General features: G+C 44.6%; 1 protein-coding gene across 2 annotated transcripts in view; it reads left to right on the top strand.

The window, feature by feature from the left end:
• The window catches only part of TMEM98 (transmembrane protein 98), a 78,266-nt gene that overhangs the window by 54,735 nt on the left and 4,679 nt on the right, over positions 1-18,852 (top strand). The window lies entirely within an intron of this gene.

Here is an 18,852-nt window from a genome sequence, read left to right as displayed (position 1 = left end):
CGGCTGGCGCGAGGCGTCTAGAGTCCCCCCAGGAACGCTCCCCGGCTACTGTTAGTTGAGTGTTGAGGTTCAGGATCGCGGTCAGCTCAGGTTCCATCACCCTAGAGCTCGTCCTGTTTTTGCCCATGTTATTTGTTAAATTCCCTGCCATTGGGAACATGACAGGTTTTGTCCTGGAGCCTTTGGAATTTCCTATTCCACTGAGGGGAATTGATGCTACACCATTGGCTGAGAATAAGTCTCAGTATTGGACTCAAGTGACCATGTGCATGACTCCTGTACATCAGGAGGTGATTCGCTTTCTCGTGCTGCATAATCTGCATGATGTTGTTGTTTTGGGTCTGCCATGGTTGCAGGCCCATAATCCAGTTTTGGATTGGAAAGCTATGTCTGTGTCAAGTTGGGGTTGTCAGGGGATTCATGGCGATACTCCTTTGGTGTCAATTGCTTCTTCTACTCCTTCTGAGGTCCCTGAGTTTTTGTCGGACTACCAGGATGTATTTGATGAGCCCAGATCCAGTGCCCTGCCTCCTCATAGGGATTGTGATTGTGCTATAAAATTGATTCCTGGTAGTAAGTTCCCTAAGGGACGACTTTTTAATTTGTCTATACCAGAACATGCCGCGATGCGGAGTTATATAAAGGAGTCTTTGGAGAAGGGACATATTCGCCCATCCTCCTCCCCTCTTGGTGCAGGTTTTTTCTTTGTGGCCAAGAAGGATGGTTCTCTGAGACCTTGTATAGATTATCGTCTTCTAAATAAAATCACGGTCAAGTTTCAGTATCCTTTGCCATTATTGTCTGATTTGTTTGCTCGGATTAAGGGTTCCAGTTGGTTCACCAAGATAGATCTTCGTGGTGCGTATAACCTTGTGCATATTAAGCAGGGGGATGAATGGAAAACAGCATTTAATACGCCCGAAGGCCATTTTGAGTACTTGGTGATGCCTTTTGGACTCTCTAATGCTCCTTCTGTGTTTCAGTCCTTCATGCATGACATATTCCGAGAATATCTGGATAAATTTATGATTGTGTATCTGGATGACATTTTGGTCTTTTCGGATGATTGGGAGTCCCATGTGAAGCAGGTCAGGATGGTGTTTCAGGTCCTGCGTGCTAATGCTTTGTTTGTGAAGGGCTCAAAGTGTCTCTTCGGAGTACAGAAGGTTTCCTTTTTGGGTTTTATTTTTTCTCCTTCTACTATTGAGATGGACCCAGTCAAGGTCCAGGCTATTCATGACTGGACTCAGCCTACATCTGTTAAGAGTCTTCAGAAGTTCTTGGGTTTTGCTAATTTTTACCGTCACTTCATCGCTAATTTTTCTGGCGTGGTTAAGCCCTTGACGGATTTGACCAAGAAAGGTTCTGATGTGACTAATTGGTCTCCTGCGGCCATGGAAGCCTTTCGGGAGCTGAAGCGCCGGTTTTCTTCAGCCCCAGTCTTATGTCAGCCTGATATCTCTCTTCCCTTCCAGGTCGAGGTGGATGCTTCTGAGATTGGTGCAGGGGCTGTTTTGTCGCAGAGAAGCTCTGATTCCTCTGTGATGAAGCCTTGTGCCTTCTTTTTAAGAAAGTTTTCACCTGCCAAGTGGAATTATGATGTTGGTAATCGGGAGTTGTTGGCTATGAAGTGGGCATTTGAGGAGTGGCGACATTGGCTCGAGGGAGCTAAGCATCGTGTGGTGGTCTTGACTGATCACAAAAATCTGATTTATCTCGAGTCTGCCAAGCGCCTGAATCCTAGACAGGCTTGTTGGTCGTTGTTTTTCTCCCGTTTTGATTTCGTGGTCTCGTACCTGCCTGGTTCAAAGAACGTAAAGGCCGATGTTCTTTCTAGGAATTTTGTGCCTGACTCTCCGGGAGTTTCAGAGCCAGCTGGTATTCTCAGAGAGGGAGTGATTTTGTCTGCCATTTCCCCAGATTTGCGACGTGTGTTGCAGAAATTTCAGGCGGATAGACCTGACCGTTGCCCACCAGAGAGACTGTTTGTCCCAGATAGATGGACCAGCAGAGTTATTTCCGAGGTTCATTCTTCGGTGTTGGCGGGTCATCCTGGGATTTTTGGTACCAGAGATTTGGTGGCTAGGTCCTTCTGGTGGCCTTCCTTGTCGCGGGATGTGCGTTCCTTTGTGCAGTCCTGTGGGATTTGTGCTCGGGCTAAGCCTTGCTGTTCTCGTGCCAGCGGTTTGCTTTTGCCTTTGCCTGTCCCGAAGAGGCCTTGGACGCATATTTCCATGGATTTTATTTCGGATCTTCCAGTATCTCAGAGAATGTCTGTCTTCTGGGTGGTGTGTGATCGATTTTCCAAAATGGTCCATTTGGTGCCCTTGCCTAAATTGCCTTCCTCCTCCGATTTGGTTCCTTTATTTTTTCAGAATGTGGTTCGCTTGCACGGCATCCCTGAAAATATTGGGTCTGACAGGGGATCCCAGTTTGTGTCCAGATTTTGGCGGATTTTTTGTGCTAAGATGGGCATTGATTTGTCTTTTTCGTCGGCCTTCCATCCTCAGACGAATGGCCAAACCGAGCGAACTAATCAGACGTTGGAAACTTATTTAAGATGTTTTGTTTCTGCTGATCAGGATGATTGGGTGACTTTTTTGCCTTTGGCCGAGTTTGCCCTTAATAATCGGGCTAGTTCTGCTACTTTGGTTTCGCCTTTTTTCTGCAATTCTGGTTTTCATCCTCGTTTTTCCTCGGGCCAGGTTGAGCCTTCTGACTGTCCGGGGGTGGATTCTGTGGTGGATAGGTTGCAGCAGATTTGGAACCATGTGGTGGACAATTTGAAGTTGTCACAGGAGAAGGCTCAGCGCTTTGCCAACCGCCGTCGCGGTGTGGGTCCCAGACTTCGTGTTGGGGATTTGGTATGGCTGTCTTCTCGGTTTGTTCTTATGAAGGTCTCCTCTCCTAAATTCAAGCCTCGCTTCATCGGTCCTTATAAGATTTTGGAAATCCTTAATCCAGTGTCTTTTCGTTTGGACCTCCCAGCATCGTTTACCATTCATAATGTGTTCCATAGGTCTCTGTTGCGGAGGTATGTGGTGCCTGTGGTTCCTTCTGTTGAGCCTCCTGCTCCGGTGCTGGTTGAGGGCGAATTGGAGTACGTGGTGGAGAAGATCTTGGATTCTCGTATTTCTAGACGGAGGCTTCAGTATTTGGTTAAGTGGAAGGGCTATGGTCAGGAGGATAATTCCTGGGTTGTCGCCTCTGATGTTCATGCGGCTGATTTGGTTCGTGCTTTCCATGCTGCTCATCCTGATCGCCCTGGGGGTCTTGATGAGGGTTCGGTGCTCCCTCCTCAAGGGGGGGGGGGGTACTGTTGTGAACTCTATTTCTGGGCTCCCTCTTGTGGTCACAGGTGGTACTGTGTAGTGCTGTCTTTCTGCAGGTTTGTGGCTGGCATCAGCTCTCGTTATGTGTGGGTGGTTTTCTATTTAGCTCACTGGAACTCTCAGTTCAATGCCTGCTGTCAATGTATTCAGTGCTATTCTGATTCCTTCTGACTACCTTGCTCCCAGTCTCTTCAGGAGAAGCTAAGTTTCCGTTTGTGCATATTTTGATCATCAGTGTTCTATATTTTTCTTGTCCAGCTTGCTAATATGTGATTCCTTGCTTGCTGGTAGCTCTAGGGGGCTGAGTTTCTCCCCCCACACCGTTAGTTGGTGTGGGGGTTCTTGTATTCTCAGCGTGGATATTTTGTAGGGTTTTCTGCTGACCGCACAGTCCTCTATCTGTCTTCTGCTATCTAGTTTTAGCGGGCCTCATTTGCTGAATCTGTTTTCATTCCTATGTGTGTCTTTTCCCCTTACCTCACCGTTATTATTTGTTGGGGGCTTCCTATATCTTTGGGGTTATTTCTCTTGAGGCAAGTGAGGTCTTGCTTTCTCTTTAGGGGTAGTTAGTTCCTCAGGCTGCGTCAAAACGTCCAGGATTTTAGGCACGTTCACCGGCTACCTTTAGTGTGTTTGGTTAGGATCAGGTTTGCGGTCAGTCCAGTTACCACCTCCCTAGAGCTTGTTCTATACTTAGTACTTAGCTAGTAGTTCTGTTATCCCCAGCCACTGGGATCATAACAGACCTCTCTCTGCTCTTCTTGACCTTTCTGCAGCTTTTGATACTGTTGACCACCATCTTCTACTCTCTAGGCTCCAGTCACTAGGCATTAAGGACACTGCTCTCTCCTGTTTCTCTTCCTACCTTTCTGATTGCTCCTTCAGTGTTTTGTTTGCTGGCTCCACTTTATCATCTCTTGCTCTCGCTGTCGGGGTACCTCAGGGCTTAAGGCCCCGTCTCACTAAGCGATTTACCAACGATCACGACCAGCGATACGACCTGGCCGTGATCGTTGGTAAGTCGCTGTGTGGTCGCTGGGGAGCTGTCACACAGACCGCTCTCTCCAGCGACCAACGATCAGGGGAACGACTTCGGCATCGTTGAAACTGTCTTCAACGATGCCGAAGTCCCCCTGCAGCACCCGGGTAACCAGGGTAAACATCGGGTTACTAAGCGCAGGGCCGCGCTTAGTAACCTGATGTTTACCCTGGTTACCAAAAAAAAAAACAGTACATACTCGCCTTTCGGTGTCCAGGTCCCTTGCCGTCTGCTTCCTGCTCTGACTGAGATCCGGCCGTACAGTGAGAGCAGAGCGCAGCGGTGACGTCACTGCTGTGCTCTCACTTCTCACTGTACGGCGGCACTCAGAGCAGGAAGCAGACGGCAAGGGACCTGACGGACATCAGAAGGCGAGTATGTATTGTTTTTTTTTTTTACATTTACGCTGGTAACCAGGGTAAACATCGGGTTACTAAGCGCGGCCCTGCGCTTAGTAACCCGATGTTTACCCTGGTTACCAGTGAAGACATCGCTGGATCGGTGTCACACACACCGATTCAGCGATGTCAGCGGGACCTCAACGACCAAAAAAAGGTCCAGGCCATTCCGACACGACGAGCGATCTCGCAGCAGGGGCCTGATCGCTGGTACGTGTCACACATAGCGAGATCGCTATGGAGGTCGCTGTTGCGTCACAAAACTTGTGACTCAGCAGCGATCTCGCTAGCGATCTCGCTATGTGAGACGGGGCCTTTAGTCCTTGGCCCCCTTCTCTTCTCCCTCTACACGGCCCTAATTGGACAGACCATAGGCAGATTTGGCTTTCAGTACCATCTTTACGCTGATGACACACAACTATACACGACATCCCCTGACCATACCCCCCGCTGTACTACAGAACGCCAGTGACTGTCTGTCCAGTCTCCAACATCATGTCCGCTCTCTATCTGAAACTCAACCTCTCCAAAACTGAACTTCTTCTGCTCCCGCCATCTACCAACCTCCCTAAATCTGACATTTCCCGCTCCGTTGGTGGCACCATAATAACATTCCGGCAGCAGGCGTGCTATCTGGGTGTTATGTTTGACTCCGATCTCACCTTCACATCCCATATACAATTTTTTGCCCACTCTCGCTGCTTACACCTATAGAACATCTCTAGAATCTGCCCTTTTCTCACCATGGAAACAACAACAAATTTTGTATTGTTAACGTTGTTACTTATGACTCTCATGTTTAAAACTGTTAAACTGTAAAGCGCTGTGGAATATTTTGACGCTATATAAAGATTATTATTATTAATTTGTCAGTGAGCTCTGCTTGTGCTATCCAATGTTAAAATGGACAAAAACTGTAAAATCCGTTCTTCTGAACCAGTCACATAGGTTTGCCTTGGTAGGACAACCCTTTAAAGACTTTTCAGAAGCTTTGCTTATATAGTCCATGAGCCAAGAACCAAATTTGACGATATCGGTACCAAGCGGAGTGACTAATTCTCTTTGGTATTTTTAGGTAGATGCATGTCTGTAGTTTATTTTTTGATATGATAGCCCTTACATATACGTAGCTTATTAACCCCTTCAGCCCTAGGCCTATTTGTACCCAAGTGCCTAAGCCAATCTGACCTGTGCCACTTCATGGGCTAATAACTTTGGAACGCTTTCACCTATCCAAGCCATTCTGAGATTGTTTTCTCGTGACATATTGTACTTCACGTCAGTGCTAAATGGGAGTCAATATATTTTACCTTTCTATATAAAAAAATGCTAAATATTCGGAAATTTTGGAAAAATCGGCAATTTTTTAACTTTGAAATTCTCTGCTTTTTACAAAAATACTGATACCCCCCATAATAGTTATTAATTTACACTCCCCACATGTTTACTTCATATTGGCATCATTTTGAAAATGAAACCTTATTGTTTTACGACGTAATAGGGCTTATAGTTTTATGCGCAATTTTTCACATTTACAGCAAAACCCACTTTTCAAAGGACCAAGTCACTTCTGAAGTCACTTTAAGGGGCTTACATAACAGAAACCACCCATAAATTACCCCATTTTGCAAACTACACCCCTCAAGCTGTTCAAAACTCATTTTTAAAAACTGTTAACCCTTTAGGTGTTCCACAGGAATTTTAGCATGAGCCAAGAACCAAATATGACGATATCGGTACCACCCGGAGTGACTAGATGTAGTATTTGTAACAAAATTTAATCCAAGTTATGTAAATACACACTGAACATGTCATGTGCATATATATATATATATATATATATATATATATATATATATATATATATGTTACTCCATAATATCTTCAACATCGGACTCTGAATCTGACTGTTGTTCTACTGGCTCGTCTTCAGTACCCTTGTTCTGGCATGTCTGTAATCTGCACATGTCTGTGCACTTCAGGCCATTGCTGAGGCAAGTACACTGAGGAAGTTCACATGACCGCACACACTTGCAGGACAGTAGCTGTATAATAGCTTCTGGTGCTGGTGCCCCTTGCATCCACTTGACAACAAGCTTTCCGTCGTTATCTATCATCCAACCGCAGTCTGTTGGGTTTGCAACCCATGGCTGGCTCTGCAGACTTCTCCTCCAGATCGCAGCCTGGTAGTTTGCACGCAGTGCATGCATGAAAAGGCAGTCCTGGCAAGGAGGGAGTTGACTTGACTCTACCACTCCACGTCTGGCACAGAACAGCTGATAACGGAGCCTGTTTACCTCAGTTGTTTGGGTAGTTGGCAGGTACATGTGGCAGGTGATTTCCTGTAACTTCTCAAAAAGTTCGGTAGACACTTCCCATGAACGACCAACTTCCTGAAAGGCATCCTGGTATGTCTTGTTCATCTTCAACTGCTTGAGTGTCGTCATCTTCCCACGGCCAGCGAATGCACTGACGGTGTCACAGCCTGTAAATGCATGCATACCAATCAATGAATCACATACGCTGCCTCCCAATGTTCGGCTCAGAGTGGTGATATCCAGGAATCTTGTCCGGTTCTGTGTACCGCATTTCTGGAACAGGTGGGATGGGATTTTGTGGCACATGCCCAGACACAGGACCATGACATCAGTATCCTCCGAAGTGATGATGACCGACTTGTAACCAGATTCTGCTGCATGAAGAGCATGGAGAAGGAGGCGTTTGTCTGCTTCTTCTTGATTTGACTTAAGGTCAGCAGCCTCTTCCCACTGTTCTTTGGTGATCTTAAAGCAGAGCTGCTCACATGTGACATACAGCTCCTTCTCCTCAAGCTTCTCCCTGTGGTGTTTCGCCTTCCATTCTTCTACCAGAAACTTTATGAGACTTGCCTTGTTGGAGGAACTACTTAGAAGCTTTTTCCACTGCTGGATGTTGTGCCCATGTTGAATGTTCTTGAAATGGATCCCTGTGCCTTCATATCTGTTGACTCTTTCTGTATCTTTGATGGATGTCTCCTTGTAGACGTCAAAGACAATATCAATGCGCTTGCTCTTAGCACCCTCATGGATAGCGCGACTCATTGCTGTGCCTGCTAGCTGGCCAAATGTTGCATTGTTTCCCTTCAGTTTCTGAACCAGGCTCATCCCATCAATGATGGTTGCAGAGGGCTCGGGGATCACTTCTGCAGGACGAGCATTCCTCTCCAACTCCCTTGCGAGGGCAGCCTTGTTGGTCTTGCGGATAGACCCATCACCATTGGCAAGTGCCCATGGCAATGGACCCAGGGGATGAGTCAAGACATCACTCATTTGTAGCTTTCTGTTCTCAGCTACAAGTATCATCTGGCCAAATAGGTTTCTGTCAGCCTTCAAAATTACCTCCTTGCCAAGACCTTGTCTGCGTGTCTTCATTTGGATGTTAGAGAACGTTTTAAGTTTGTTCTTCGTCATCTTGTCATGAAACAATGTAGTTGGCTTATCGGTACCCAAACGCTCATCCTTGAATGTTTGATATGCATCCTCTCCTATACTGTATGCCCCTTGAAGGTCTTTGGCTACATCTGGTGGTGCTACAGTCGCTGTTGACAAACTGATAAGTTCACCATTATGCTCTTTGTTGAAGGGGTTCACCCAACCTGTCTCCAGCAGTTGAACGAAAGATTGGACATCGGCTTCATCTCTTCTAATCCTAGACACCTGTAGGTCTGAATGGCTGAAGTCAGTATATTGTTGGCCTACCAGGGCCCTCAGCTGCCTCAAGTACATACTGCGGTACTCTGATGTCAGGTAGAACCTGGAAACAGCTCCAACTTTGAGGCTGAAGCCTTTTGTGCCCCCTGGTGTCTGGGTGTCTTTGTTGATTGTCTCTTCAATGGTCTGGTCCACAGGAATTCGTCCAAAAGGATTCTTGCTACCGATCTGGACCGAAAAGCCACCTTGCATGAAGTATTCATGGACCTCTGGGTGTTCTATGGGCAGCCGAGACATTGTGGCATAGTAATAGGTTAGGTATCGGGCATAGTTGACCTTGTCATAGGCAAAACACCATGGTATCATCTGTCGGATTGCTCCTAGGTGAAGCATCCAGTTGCCTTCTCTTGAAGCTCGAACCAGGGCCAGCATGGTCTCGACCATGTCCAAGTATGACATCCAGAATGCTGAGAGTTGTTCATTTCTGAGGGTCTCAAGATAAACTTGAAAGAGCTTCAGGGTAAGTGTGCAAGATTCATTATCCAAGAGCTTTTCGAAGGATCCCTGCGACACACTGATGCGAAAGTTTGTGATGTTCTTCAGTGTTTCATCCAGATGGTGAAGGTCCCTTGCATGGTTTTCTTCTAGCCATGGAAGGAAGTTTTTCCAAGCAAGCCTCATAAGTGCTTCATAGACCAGCTTGTGTAGTCTCACTGCTCTGCCTGGGAGGTGTCAGCCTCTACAGAGGGAGATAGGAGCTCTGCAGAGAAGACCGGAGAGTCCTGTTCAGCACAGAACGTGTATGTGTCAGTGTGTGTGCGTGTGTTGGGGCACCTCAGGGTGTCTTCAAATGTGACATAGCCCCCTAGATTTCTTCCAGTAAAATTTGCACTCCAAAAGTCATTTGGCGCTCCTTCCCTTCCGAGGCCTGCCGTTCCCCAATACTGCAGTGTACGACAACATATCGGGTGTTGTTGTGTTCGGGAGAGATTGGTGAACAAATAGTGGGGTGCATTTTTTGCTGGTACACCTCTTAAAAATAAAAAAATGAGCCTAAAATGACACCTTCATGTAAAAAATGCACTTTTTCCATTTTCTCAACCAAGTGTTTCCAACTACTGTGAAACACTGGTTGGGTCAAAGTGGTCACTATACCCCCTAAAAGATTCCTTGGGGGTGTAGTTTCCAAAATAGGGTCACTTTTTGGGGTTTCCACTGTGGGGGTACCTCAGGCAGCCTTCAAATGTGACATGGCCCCCTAGATTTCTTCCAGTGAATCCGCCACCCAAAAACCACATAGCGCTCCTTCCGTGTTGAGCTGTGCTGTGTGCCCATACTTTAGTTTACGAGTACATGTGGGGTGTTTCTATAAACTGCAGAATTAGGGTAACCAAGTTTGGGTTTGCCGTTAACCCTTGCTAGGTTGCAGGTAAAATTGGATTACAATGTAATATCTGGAAAAAAAATGAAATTTTGAAATTTCGCCTTCATTCTGCTAAAATTCCTGTGGAACACCTAAAGGGTTAACAGTTTTTAAAAATGAGTTTTGAACAGCTTGAGGGGTGTAGTTTGCAAAATGGGGTAATTTATGGGTGGTTTCTGTTATGTAAGCCCCTTAAAGTGACTTCAGAAGTGACTTGGTCCTTTGAAAAGTGGGTTTTGCTGTAAATGTGAAAAATTGCGCATAAAACTATAAGCCCTATTACGTCGTAAAACAATAAGGTTTCATTTTCAAAATGATGCCAATATGAAGTAAACATGTGGGGAGTGTAAATTAATAACTATTATGGGGGGTATCAGTATTTTTGTAAAAAGCAGAGAATTTCAAAGTTAAAAAATTGCCGATTTTTCCAAAATTTCCGAATATTTAGCATTTTTTTATATAGAAAGGTAAAATATATTGACTCCCATTTAGCACTGACGTGAAGTACAATATGTCACGAGAAAACAATCTCAGAATGGCTTGGATAGGTGAAAGCGTTCCAAAGTTATTAGCCCATGAAGTGGCACAGGTCAGATTGGCTTAGGCACTTGGGTACAAATAGGCCTAGGGCTGAAGGGGTTAATAAGCTACGTATATGTAAGGGCTATCATATCAAAAAATAAACTACAGACATGCATCTACCTAAAAATACCAAAGAAAATTAGTCACTCCGGGTGGTACCGATATCTGGCCCGGCTCATGGACTAATAGGACAGTTTGGGATTAGGATATCTCACATTACACTGGGTGTTGTAGTGTTTCAACAGCTAGAGACCATTGTTCTGTAGGGTATCTATGCATGTCACCAGGCCAGTATTTACAATGAGGTCTACAATTTGGTGGGCTGAACTAATATGCGTGAACCTTCACAATGAAGGCAGACAAAGGCTCAGAATTACCATCAGTGACTGGATAATGAATAGGCTGTATTCTTATGTAGAATGACTCGACCTACACTATGTCTGCTTCTTATGTCATTAGGTTTCTAGGTAAAAGAGAATCTTGCCTCCAGGTAGAAAACTACTATAGGGACAGTAGGGTTTTTATGGAGTGAAGCAGGTTGGATTCAAACTACTGGAGTATGGAAACTATTAAGCTGATATCATACAACAAAAAAGCAAATTACAGAGATGCCATCCATTTCTCTCCAGCTGTGAGAGTTCTGAAAGTATCAATATGGCTTCCTAGCATGCTGTGTGGTGACCATTGTGAGAAGGTCATAATCCTTCCTTCCCATTGTTGCTGCATTTGCCTAACACTGGGTAAATAAGCTAATGTTTGATACCTGGAGGAAAAGTGCAGGCTGTCATCAGTGGAGCAATAACCTTCCAACAGTAGTTTGGAAGGAACCTGCAGACTCCATTTTGGTGATCATTAGATCTTGACATTGTGCAAAAGGAAACCCATCTCCTCATGTACAGTAGGGACATCAGAGTCTTCACCAGTGTTATTAGCTGGGGTGAGACAACTCCAAGGCCAAGCTCACACGTTGAGCATTTGATGTGTTTTTTACCTCAGTATTTCTAAACCAAAACCAGGAGTGCGTTAGAAATACGGAAGTGGTGCACATAATTCTATTTTACTTTTTCCTCTGATTCTTCCACTTCTGTTTTTTTCTTACAAATACTAAGATATAAACTGATCAAATTGCTCCAAGATTAATAGGATTCCATTTGAGACCTAAATTGGCATTGTCCATCTTCAGGCTGCGTTCATACGGCTGTATTTCCCTTCTGAGTGGTATCCGTTAAAAAGAACTGTTAGTAATTAGACCAGTGTTATTCACTTCGGCTATTCAGATGAACTGTGTTCACACGGGCCAAATACATGGGTGAAAAAAAAATCACAACATGCACTTGTCTCTTCTGTATGTTAGATGAGACTCGCCCATTCAAGTCTTTGCAAAAAAAAGTCATATCTCATAAGGATCATTTGCATAGCATCTGATCTTTACAGATACAATTCCCTGACATAGGAAACTGTATTTGGTCTTGTACATTTTAATACCTGCTGATGTATAAAAATGGATGCCATATGGATGACAATACAGATGAAAAATTGTTCATTTTTTATGGATGAAAAATTGACACATTTGTATACACTCATGTGAACTTAGCCTTAGGGTTTGCTCACACTGGCTTATAACAGGGCCAAGTGCTCTCCGATGTTATGGGATAGCACTCGGTCCAATGTTATACTATGGGGTGGTGCAGATCTGTGTTTTTTTTAAATTCTGTTACAGCATGAGAAAAAATAGCAGCATGCTGTGAGTGGCTCCAATGTTTGGACCATGTGCATGAATACAATTCTATGGGTGCGTGCGAAACATCAGACTGCACTCGGATGTCATCCAAGTGCAGTCCGATGTATGCACACAGAGACAATAGAGAAGATGGAGAAATTAAATTCTCCATCTTCATTGCACCTGTGCTGTGAATTAGATCGCAGTAAGATGTTACTCGGATCAAACTCTTGACAGAGTTAGAGCCTAGTGTCATTAGCTTAATCAGCCTGATTCTCTTGTAAGAGAGAATCGATGCCAGTGTGAGCGAGCCCTTAGGGTGAGATTTCTCTGCCCACAGCAATGGCAAATAGCCAAGTGATTTAGTTTTATAATTGTGTGGTATTTGGCTTGCTAAGGTTGGGAGGAGCTTTAGCCGTGTGGACAACCGCACAGTGTAGCCCCACACTTGGAAATATCTCAGAACATAGTGGGTACCCTGTTTTATAGAGAATTATGCCGTTTATTGGAGAAGCATATCTTAGGTGTTGAAAGTGCCCGCCAAGTGTAAGGCCTGTTTCACACGTCCTGATATTTTCGGTACCGTACAAAACAGTATTGGAGATGTCAGTGTCCATGTGTGTATTACTTGTGGCACACGTTTGGCAACTGTGCGCCACATCAGTACCACATGCATCGGCGACTAAGAAGCAGCACTACAGTTAGCGCTGTTCCCCTGCGATGGGTGCTGAAGACAGCTCTTATCATTCTCCCCTGCTCTGCCAGCGATCAACACGAGCAGGGGAGAGTAATGAGAATTATATTCAACTGATAACAGTATGAGCAGGCGGCGATTGATGGGACTATTACTCCCATCAGCCTACACCTGCTGCCGATAATGCCAGTGAGAGCAGGTTGCAGCTGATGGGAGTATTCATCATCTGCTGCCTGTGCTATAAATAAATAAATACATAAATAAAAAATCCGGAGTGGGTTCCCCTGTATTTTCTATAACCAGACAGGCATGACTGACAGCTGGGGACTGCAAGGCTGGATATCAAGAATTGAGGGGTCCCCATACTATTTTTTAATTATTTAAATAAATAATAATAAAAAAAAACTGGCCGCTGCCGTCGCCCCCCAGCACAGAGAGCATCGCTGCCACAATGAGGTAATAGGGGGATACTCAACTTACACCATCCCTGTGAGACACCCCCTCTCTTCATCATCGGGATCATTCCCCCCCCACCATATGCACCTTGGTCACCCGCCCTATAAGACGACACACGGCGTATAAGAAGACCCCGGACTTTTAAGAAGATTTTATATTTTAACTGGAAAAGTTGGGGGGTCTTCTTATATGCCTAGTCGTCTTGTACGCCGGAAAATACAGTAACTTTTTCCCTATAAACTCCAATTTCTCCTCATTTGAATGTTTTATTATCAGTCCTTAAAGTGGAGTAAAAGTGTGACACCATTGTTCTCTGCAGCGATATTGGAGTCAGAGATGCTGTCAGGGATAACCTCCAAGCTGTTCTCCTTCCATTCAGCACTTTTTTTCATCCATTTCAACATTTTCTAGGGTCTGCCAGAAAAATGTTTGGATTTCCCTTTGACTCCCATTATACTCGTTTACTAGAAATGAGCATCGAATATTAGGAATTGCTTGGTTCAAGTATTGAGCATCAGAGCATTTTAGTTCTTGCTGATCTCTAGTCATCAGTAATTCTGATCCCTAAATATGTGATGCTTTGAGGGTCATTTAAATGGCAAATGTTTCTGTAGACTTATGATGTCATTTTTGGGGCAGAGATATTGAGGGCTTCTGATTTGTCTAGATTGATTTTAAAGTTAGACAGCTCACAAGACTGTTCACAGATTGCAATGAGCTTGGGGAAGGATCTACTAGGGTTTGAGAGGAAGAGAAGAAGGTCATCTGCCAAAGCTTTGACTTTTTGATCTGTGTGTTTAATTCTGAGTCCCTGAATATCAGGGTCTTGTCTGATTTTTTGTATTAGAGTTTCCATAACTAGTATAATTAGCGAGGGAGAAAGGAAAACCCTGGCGAGTTCCATTCTGAATCTTGATGCTCTGTGAGGAGGAGCCATTCACCCGTATTCGTGCTGAAGGTTAAGAATATAATAGTACAATACCGTCCGACAAATGCAGGTGGGAAATTACATTTTTCCAAACTGCTTGCCAAAGTTCCAGCTAATTCTATTGAATGTTCTTTCAGCATCAATTAAAAGGAGTGTCAGGGGGTTCTCTTTTTCAAGGCATAAGAAATTGAGTGCAAAACAGAATTGTCTTTTTCCTTCTCTTCCTTTAACGAAACCAGCTTGATCTGGGTGGATATTATTTTGTAGGACAATACTAATTCTTCTAGCTAAGAGTTTTGCCCATAATTTCATGTCAATATTTAGCAGGGAGATCTTTACCTTCTTTAGGTATAATTGAGATGAAGGCCTCTAGAGACTGTCCACTGGAGCTTTTTTAACCCCTTAATGACAGCCAATACGTCTTTTAACTGACCTGAGATATAAGAGAATAGCATCCCCATACAGGTGACAATCCAGCAGCTATCGCCTGTCCACTATAGGTGACAACTTGCTGCATCAGCCACGATCAGGGTTTGCACCGTCCAACTGTTTAACCCCTTAGATGCTGCTGTCAATACTGACTACATCATTATAAATGGTTAACAGAGTGTGGGGGCTTCCTATTTAACCAAACTGGTGCCCTCAGATCTTGATTTTGTGGTCCTGATGTTTGCCATGGCAATTCATGACCAAATAGCGGCCTTAAGGTACCGTCACACTAAGCGACGCTGCAGCGATAGCGACAGCGATGCCGATCGCTGCAGCGTCGCTGTTTGGTCGCTGGAGAGCTGTCACACAGACCGCTCTCCAGCGACCAACGATGCCGAGGTCCCCGGGTAACCAGGGTAAACATCGGGTTGCTAAGCGCAGGGCCGCGCTTAGTAACCCGATGTTTACCCTGGTTACCAGCGTAAAATGTAAAAAAAACAAACAGTACATACTTACATGCGTCCCCCGGCGTCCGCTTCCTGCAATGACTGAGCGCCGGCAGTAGCAGGGCACAGCGGTGACGTGTGCTTTCACTTTCACTTTACTGCGCTCAGTCAGTGTGGGAAGCGGACGCCGGGGGACGCATGTAAGTATGTACTGTTTGTTTTTTTTACATTTTACGCTGGTAACCAGGGTAAACATCGGGTTACTAAGCGCGGCCCTGCGCTTAGTAACCCGATGTTTACCCTGGTTACCAGTGTAAAATATCGCTGGTATCATTGCTTTTGCTGTCAAACACGGCGATACACGGCGACCTAGCGACCAAATAAAGTTCAGACCTTCTAGCAGCGACCAGCAATTTCACAGCGGGATCCAGATCGCTGCTGCGTGTCAAATACAGCGATATCGCTACCTAGGACGCTGCAACGTCACAGATCGCTGGCTATATCGCTGTGACGTTGCTTAGTGTGACGGTACCTTTAGAGTCTGCTGGCTGTAGTAATCTGTTCAGAAGTTAGAGGCATTTAGGTGGTAAAAATACACATTTTCATTTCTATCATGCCACATTGCATTAATTCCTGTAAAGCACCTGAAGAGTTAATAAACTACCTGACAGCAGTTTTCAATATGTCTGGGGGAGCTGTTTTTAAAATGGTATCATGTTTGAGGGTTTCCCAATATATGGGACCTCTAAAGGCACTTCAAACATGCATAGGTCCCTAAAAAAATAAATTTTGTAAATTTCCTTGAAAAAATGAAAAACTGCTGCTACATTTTTAATCCTCCTAAAATGCTAACAAAATAAAATAACATTTTACAGATGGTGCTGATGTAAAGCAAACATGTGGGAAATGATATTTATTAATGGTTTGCTGTGGTACGGCCATCTGGATTAAAGGGATAATCATTCCAAGTTTGAAAATTGCAAATTTTTTAACATTTTTCTAAAATTTACCATTATCATAATGGTCAGATTTCAAAAATTTGGCTCCGTCACTAAGGGGTTAAAGCATCCTTCCTATCCTTTAAGGTAGAGTTTTCAGCAGACTCCTTATCATCAGAGGCAGGATTACAATGGCAGGGGACACAGAATCCACAAATAAACGGCGCTATCACAATGACATTTTCACACGCTCAGTAAATGCTTCTATACAAAAGGTAGGGTCAGCATTTGTTCATTGTGGCTAATGTACATAAGTTATTTACTGAAACAGGAACACTGAATCCAATTCATCAAAGCATTTACACTGAATAAAGCCCCCGTCTCACATAGCGAGATTGCTAGTGAGATCGCTGCTGAGTCACAAGTTTTGTGACGCAACAGCGACCTCAGTAGCGATCTCGCTATGTGTGACACGTACCAGCGATCAGGCCCCTGCTGTGAGATCGCTGGTCGTGTCGGAATGGCCTGGACCTTTTTTTGGTCGTTGAGGTCCCGCTGACATCGCTGAATCGGTGTGTGTGACACCGATCCAGCGATGTCTTCACTGGTAACCAGGGTAAACATCGGGTTACTAAGCGCAGGGCCGCGCTTAGTAACCCGATGTTTACCCTGGTTACCAGCGTAAATGTAAAAAAAAACAAACAGTACATACTCACCATCTGATGTCCGTCAGGTCCCTTGCCGTCTGCTTCCTGCTCTGACTGTCTGCCGGCCGTACAGTGAGAGCACAGCACAGCAGTGACGTCACCGCTGCGCTCTGCTCTCACTGTACGGCGGCAGTCAGAGCGGGAAGCAGACGGCAAGGGACCTGACGGACATCAGATGGTGAGTATGTACTGTTTTTTTTTTTTGGTAACCAGGGTAAACATCGGGTTACTAAGCGCGGCCCTGCGCTTAGTAACCCGATGTTTACCCTGGTTACCCGGTTGCTGCAGGGGGACTTCGGCATCGTTGAAGACAGTTTCAACGATGCCGAAGTCGTTCCCCTGATCGTTGGTCGCTGGAGAGATCTGTCTGTGTGACAGCTCCCCAGCGACCACACAACGACTTACCAACGATCACGGCCAGGTCGTATCGCTGGTCGTGATCGTTGGTAAATCGCTATGTGAGATGGGGCCTTTAGTGGCATATAAGCTTTGAAAAGTCGCAACATTTTGGCACAACTCAGAATTGTGCTACAATTTTGCAATTTTGACGTTTTGGTGTGGTGTAAGATGAGGGAATGACAGCACAGCTTGTCTGATTCAAATTAGCTGTGGCATTCTATACAATAAAAAAAAATCTCACTCCAGTAGTGCTGACTGGTGTAAGATTTCTGGCTTTGTGAAATAGAGGTGTATGCCCCTGGTCAGATGCTTCAGATTCATGAAGCCAGTATTTACTGGCTTGCCTCCTGGCAATGACAAAAAGCAAAAGTGACCAAAACAGCCAAAAGGGATGAGAACAGAAAAATGGTCTGTTGTCACCACCTTCAGAACCATTTCTTTATCGGGGTTATCTTTCTAATTACCTATCATTTCTACCTGTTATCTGTTCCATTTTTACAAAGGAAAGACAGTGGGGGCACCACGGTCAGTGGGACTCAAACCCAGGCCTCAACACTACCAGGGAACATAAGCAAGAAAAAAGGTAGGCCTTACAAATGGGAGTCACCATAAAGTCAATACAAAAACACAGCTTTATTGGAGAAATGTACATGCAAAAAGGCAAAACACATTTAAAAGCATTTAAAACAAGGGGATATAACATAACCCCATACTGACAAAAGCCCACAATAAGGCCAAAAACCCGCACAGACCCAAGCAGAGTGAAATACACATGCCCCTGAATACAAAAGGCCTAAATGACAACATAATAATATGTAACCAGCCCACCTCGTCCCATAAGGTCACTGACATGAACAGATGTACTATAAACCAAGGGACGAGCCAGACCTGACACGCACCCTATGATAAATGTGCCGTGAGATCCACAAATCAAATATTTATACAAAAACTGAGACCGGCTATACAAGTAGTGCAGGCAGGGCTGGAAATATACGTGCAAATTAGCAAGTTGTCCTATACCCACCAGAAAATACGACCGGACGCCTAGAATGAAGTAAGAGCATAAGGTGCATACATAGCCCATGGGCACCGGTAATGGGCAAGACCAAAAAGGGCATGTGTACCCTGAACAAGGATTGTGCGGGCAGCAGACACCTTGTTATATCCCCTTGTTTTAAATGCTTTTAAATGTGTTTTGCCTTTTTGCATGTACATTTGTCCAATAAAGCTGTGTTTTTGTACTGACTTTATTGTGACTCCCATTTGTAAGGCCTACCTTTTTTCTTGCTTATGTTCCCTGTTCCATTTTTACAACAGCTAGATAAATTGATTCACAATCGGTGTTGCTTCATAACTGGACAGGATGATGTCACAGAAGTGTGATTGACTTGGAGTTATATTGTGTTGTTTAAGTCTTCCCTTCATTTTTTGAGCAGTGTATTTAGATCGACGACCTGCATTAGATCCAATCATCAGATCAGGAAAGACTTACCTTATCTCCCATTGAACCGTACCAAGGGCATTAAATATATGACTCATTCATGAAATTGTAGTATGGTCATGTGTACGGAGCCCCACAGGGAAGTCTCACGTTTCAAGTAGTAAATATGTGGAAATACTTTGTATGGTAAGAATATGGATGATCTATCATAATCTGTCATCTAAATGCAGT

This window comes from Ranitomeya variabilis, chromosome 4, assembly GCF_051348905.1.
Source record: "Ranitomeya variabilis isolate aRanVar5 chromosome 4, aRanVar5.hap1, whole genome shotgun sequence".
Classification (NCBI taxonomy): Eukaryota; Metazoa; Chordata; class Amphibia; order Anura; family Dendrobatidae; genus Ranitomeya; species Ranitomeya variabilis.
The sequence above is the reverse complement of the archived record's forward strand: the minus strand, read 5'-3'. Positions and strand labels throughout refer to the sequence as shown.